The sequence below is a fragment of the Oncorhynchus gorbuscha genome, linkage group LG23 (genome assembly GCF_021184085.1).
Source record: "Oncorhynchus gorbuscha isolate QuinsamMale2020 ecotype Even-year linkage group LG23, OgorEven_v1.0, whole genome shotgun sequence".
In the NCBI taxonomy this organism is placed as follows: domain Eukaryota; kingdom Metazoa; phylum Chordata; class Actinopteri; order Salmoniformes; family Salmonidae; genus Oncorhynchus; species Oncorhynchus gorbuscha.
The window spans coordinates 32,342,586-32,348,756 of NC_060195.1; positions in this window are offsets into that span (position 1 = coordinate 32,342,586).

Genomic DNA, 6,171 nt, shown 5'->3' on the forward strand with positions numbered 1-6,171 from the left:
TTCTGAAAAAACCTACACTCGATCCCTCCGATGTCAACAATTACAGACCAGTATCCCTTCTTTCTTTTCTCTCCAAAACTCTTGAACGTGCCGTCCTTGGCCAGCTCTCCCGCTATCTCTCTCTGAATGACCTTCTTGATCCAAATCAGTCAGGTTTCAAGACTAGTCATTCAACTGAGACTGCTCTCCTCTGTATCACGGAGGCGCTCCGCACTGCTAAAGCTAACTCTCTCTCCTCTGCTCTCATCCTTCTAGATCTATCGGCTGCCTTCGATACTGTGAACCATCAGATCCTCCTCTCCACCCTCTCCGAGTTGGGCATCTCCGGCGCAGCCCACGCTTGGATTGCGTCCTACCTGACAGGTCGCTCCTACCAGGTGGCGTGGCGAGAATCTGTCTCCTCACCACGCGCTCTCACCACTGGTGTCCCCCAGGGCTCTGTTCTTGGCCCTCTCCTATTCTCGCTATACACCAAGTCACTTGGCTCTGTCATAACCTCACATGGTCTCTCTTATCATTGCTATGCAGACGACACACAATTAATCTTCTCCTTTCCCCCTTCTGATGACCAGGTGGCGAATCGCATCTCTGCATGTCTGGCAGACATATCAGTGTGGATGACGGATCACCACCTCAAGCTGAACCTCGGCAAGACGGAGCTGCTCTTCCTCCCGGGGAAGGACTGCCCGTTCCATGATCTCGCCATCACGGTTGACAACTCCATTGTGTCCTCCTCCCAGAGCGCCAAGAACCTTGGCGTGATCCTGGACAACACCCTGTCGTTCTCAACCAACATCAAGGCGGTGGCCCGTTCCTGTAGGTTCATGCTCTACAACATCCGCAGAGTACGACCCTGCCTCACACAGGAAGCGGCGCAGGTCCAAATCCAGGCACTTGTCATCTCCCGTCTGGATTACTGCAACTCGCTGTTGGCTGGGCTCCCTGCCTGTGCCATTAAACCCCTTCAACTCATCCAGAACGCCGCAGCCCGTCTGGTGTTCAACCTTCCCAAGTTCTCTCACGTCACCCCGCTCCTCCAGTTGAAGCTCGCATCCGCTACAAGACCATGGTGCTTGCCTACGGAGCTGTGAGGGGAACGGCACCTCAGTACCTCCAGGCTCTGATCAGGCCCTACACCCAAACAAGGGCACTGCGTTCATCCACCTCTGGCCTGCTCGCCTCCCTACCACTGAGGAAGTAGAGCTCCCGCTCAGCCCAGTCAAAACTGTTCGCTGCCCTGGCCCCCAATGGTGGAACAAACACCCTCACGACGCCAGGACAGCGGAGTCAATCACCACCTTCCGGAGACACCTGAAACCCCACCTCTTTAAGGAATACCTAGGACAGGATAAGTAATCCCTCTCACCCCCCTTAAGTTTTAGATGCACTATTGTAAAGTGACTGTTCCACTGGATGTCATAAGGTGAATGCACCAATTTGTAAGTCGCTCTGGATAAGAGCGTCTGCTAAATGACTTAAATGTAATGATGTAAATGTAATCCCCACCGCCACCATGGGGCACACTGTTCACAATGTTGACATCAGCAAACTGCTCTTCCACACGATGCCATACATGTGGTCTGGTTGGACATACTGCCAAATTCTCTAAAAATTATGTTGGATGTGGCTTATGGTAGTGAAATAAACATTCAATTCTGTGGCAACAGCTCTGGTGGACATTCCTGCAGTCAGCTTGCCAATTGCACGCTCCCTCAAAACATTGTGTTACAAAACTGTAAATTATAGTGGCCTTTTATTGTCCCCAGCACAAGGTGCACCTGTGCAATGATCATGCTGTTTAATCAGCTTCTTGATTTGCCACACCTGTCAGGTGGAAGGATTATCTTGGCGCTAGGAGAAATGCTCACTAACAGGGATGTAAACAAATTTGTGCACAAAATTTGAGAGAAATAAGCTTTTTATACGTATGGAACATTTCTGGGATCTTTTATTTCAGGTCATGAAACATAGCACCAACACTTTACATGTTGCGTTTTTGTTCAGTGTATGGTATTGGTATTTCTGTCTCAGCCATGTGAACCCATGTCCTGTTCCTGTTTGTGTTCCCTACCCATATTCTTTGCACACTTCTGTGTGTGTATATGGTGTAGATCTGAAATGGTCAGTAGTAAAAAAAAAAAAACAGTACACTTAGAATCCCCAACGTTAAAAAAAAATTCTAATGCAAAGGGAACTGAAAGCATGCATAGTTAATGAACAGAGTTGTAATCTCTTCGTTGTGAGTCTTTTGTCATGTTAACTTCTAATTAATATGCAATCAGTTCCCTTAAAGAGGGCTGAATGTGAACGAACACATTGTCTGCTTAGGTTCCCTCTTTCACTTCTGTTTTGATTGTAATCCCCCAAGCTACAGTACAGTATAAATACATGGTTTGAGGGAGCCTTATTCAGAGCAACTACAATATCTTGGTGATTTATGTGATGGCTTTGCAGTGCATTTAATCTAATGGGTCTTTTCATATGTATTCAATCCCTCTCTGACCGCATCCCTTTTGATTTGAACAAAACCTTCCGTACATGTTTGCCCATAGTAGAAGTGGTCAGAAAGATACATTTTGGACCTGAATGCCAAAACACTCAGGAGATAAAGGTGCTCAAAGTTGACCCATTTTGCATACCCCACCCTACTATGAGACATGTCTTCATCTGTCACGCCCTGACCATAGAGAGCTGTTTATTCTCTATGTTGGTTACGTCAGGGTGTGATTAAGAGTGGGTTATCTAGGGGAATTATGTCTGTTGGACTGGTATGGTTCCCAATCAGAGGCAGCTGTTTATCGTTGTCTCTGATTGGGGATCATATTTATGCAGCCATTTCCCCATTGTGCTTTGTGGGATCTTGTTTAGGTATAGTTGCTTGTGAGCACTACTCAGCGGCACGTTTCGTTTGTTTGTGTTATTGTTTTTGTTAAGTTTCTCTTCCAAATAAAAGGATGGAAACATTCCACGCTGCATCTTGGTCCACTCCTTATAACGATCGTGACATCATCACTGAAAAAGATAAACAGTTTCAAATGATATCAAACTCTTCAAACAGGGTTGTCAAATTACTTTTTCATTCTTTAAAAAAACAAAAACAAATCATTTAATTTTGACCAGACAGCATCAGATAGATGGGCTACATGTACAGAGACAGATGGGCACTATTTTGCTCGCTTGGATGCATTCTCCATTGAGATACTTCAGTTTAGTTTATTCATTCGACCATTTAAAAAAACAAGCACACATACAACTTCAAATCAAATCAAATCAAATTGTATTTGTCACATACACATGGTTAGCAGATGTTAATGCGAGTGTAGCGAAATGCTTGTGCTTCTAGTTCCGACAATGCAGTGATAACCAACAAGTAATCTAACTAACAATTCCAAAACTACTGTCTTATACACAGTGTAAGGGGATAAGGAACATGTACATAAGGATATATGAATGAGTGATGGTACAGAGCAGCATACAGTAGATGGTATCGAGTACAGTATATACATATGAGATGAGTGTGTAGACAAAGTAAACAAAGTGGCATAGTTAAAGTGTCTAGTGATACATGTGTTACATAAGGATGCAGTCGATGATGTAGAGTACAGTATATACATATGCATATGAGATGAATAATGTAGGGTAAGTAACATTATATAAGGTAGCATTGTTTAAAGTGGCTAGTGATATATTTACATCATTTCCCATCAATTCCCATTATTAAAATGGCTGGAGTTGGGTCAGTGTCAATGACAGTGTGTTGGCAGCAGCCACTCAATGTTAGTGGTGGCTGTTTAACAGTCTGATGGCCTTGAGATAGAAGCTGTTTTTCCGTCTCTCGGTCCCTGCTTTGATGCACCTGTACTGACCTCGCCTTCTGGATGATAGCGGGGTGAACAGGCAGTGGCTCGGGTGGTTGTTGTCCTTAATGATCTTTTTGGCCTTCCTGTGACATTGGGTGGTGTAGGTGTCCTGGAGGGCAGGTAGTTTGCCCCCGGTGATGCGTTGTGCAGACCTCACTACCCTCTGGAGAGTCTTACGGTTGTGGGCGGAGCAGTTGCCGTACCAGTTGGTGATACAGTCCGTCAGGATGCTCTCGATTGTGCATCTGTAAAGGTTTGTGAGTGCTTTTGGTGACAAGCCAAATTTCTTCAACCTCCTGAGGTTGAAGAGGCTCTGCTGCGCCTTCTTCACGATGCTGTCTGTGTTGGTGGACCAATTCAGTTTGTCTGTGATGTGTATGCCGAGGAACTTAAAACTTTCTACCCTCTCCACTACTGTTCCGTCGATGTGGATAGGGGGGGTGCTCCCTCTGCCGTTTCCTGAAGTCCACGATCATCTCCTTTGTTTTGTTGACGTTGAGTGTGAGGTTATTTTCCTGACACCACACTCTGAGGGCCGTCACCTCCTCCCTGTAGGCCGTCTCATCATTGTTGGTGATCAAGCCTATCACTGTAGTGTCATCTGCAAACTTGATGATTGAGTTGGAGGCGTGCATGGCCACACAGTCGTGGGTGAACAGGGAGTACAGGAGAGGGCTCAGAACGCACCCTTGTGGGGCCCCAGTTTTGTTACGGACAACCTTAATTGTGTCCAATTGTTTCCAGTTAAAGTAAAATCAAGAAACAGGTCATCTTATGTATTATTGTACCGGAGTTTTTATTGTATTTGGGAAGTCATATCTGGGATACGGGAAGTCTGGGAAGTCTTGTCTCGGATACTACAAGGAATAAACAAACGGGTTGCACTTTTTTACGGTACTAGACTCACCAGGTATTTTACATTGTGTATGGTTGTGGGCATGCAGACCCTCATGATGAATTCAGATTGGTTTGTGTCCCCAATTAATGGTGCTTGCAACGCCATTAATATATGCACTCGTTACTGTAAATCGCTTTGGATGAGAGCATCTGCTAAATGACTAAAATGTTGTTAGTTAATATTCCAGCTTTACCATACTACTTAATGACCACCAGGGGACATTGCACCCCAGTCATACACTACATTACCAAAAGTATGTGGATACCTGCTCGTCGAACATTAATATAGAGTTGGTCACCTCTTTGCTGAGGTGGCAGGTAACCTAGTGGTTAGCACATTGGGCCAGTAACCAAAAGGTTGCTGGATCAAACCCAGAGCTGCCAAGTTAGCCTAGTGGTTAGGGTGTTGGGCCAGTAACTGGTAAAGGTTGCTGGCTTGAATCCCTGAGCTGGCCAGGTAAAAATCTGTTGTTCTAAACTATTTATTTCCCTAACTTACCTCATTTGCACTCACTGTATATAGACTTTTTGTTTTCTTTTGTTCTACTGTATTATTGACTGTATGTTTTGTTTATTCCATGTGTAACCGAACCATGAAAAAGCCCCAGACCGTTATTACTCCTCCACCAAACTCTACAGTTGGCACTATGCATTGGGGCAGGTAACTCTCTCCTTGCATCCGCCAAACCCAGATTCGTCTGTCGGACTGCCTAATGGTGTAGCTCCAGAGAACGTGTTTCCACTGCTCCAGAGTCCAATGGCGGTGAGCTTTATACAACTCCAGCCGACGCTTGGCATTGTGCATGGTGATTTTAGGCTTGTGTGCGGCTGGAAGCCCATTTAATGACCTCCCGACGAACACTTATTGTGCTGACGTTGCTTCCAGAGGCAGTTTGAAACTCGGCCGTGAGTGTTGCAACCGAGGACAGATGATTTTTACACGCTACGTGCTTCAGCAGTCGACGGTCCCGTTCGGTGAGCTTGTGTGGCCTACCACCTACCACTTAGCGGCTGAGCTGTTATTGCGCCTAGACTTTTCCACTTCACAATAACAGCATTTACAGTTGACCGGGGAGCTCTAGCAGTGCAGAAATTTGACAAAATAACTTGTTGGAAAGGTGGCATCCTATGAGGGTGCCACGTTGAAAGTCACTGAGCTCTTCAGTAAGGCCATTCTACTGCCAATGTTGGTCTATGGAGATTGCATGGCTGCGTGTCTATGGAGATTGCATGGCTGTGTGCTTGATTTTATACACCTGTCAGCAAAGGGTGTGGCTGAAATAGCCAAATCCACTAATTTGTGGGGGTGTTCACATACCTTTGTGTACATAGTGTATGTCTATGGGTCTTTCAAATTATAAGTTTAATATACTGTACCTTGACAAGCCTATGTCACTGGGTATTTAATTGCGGT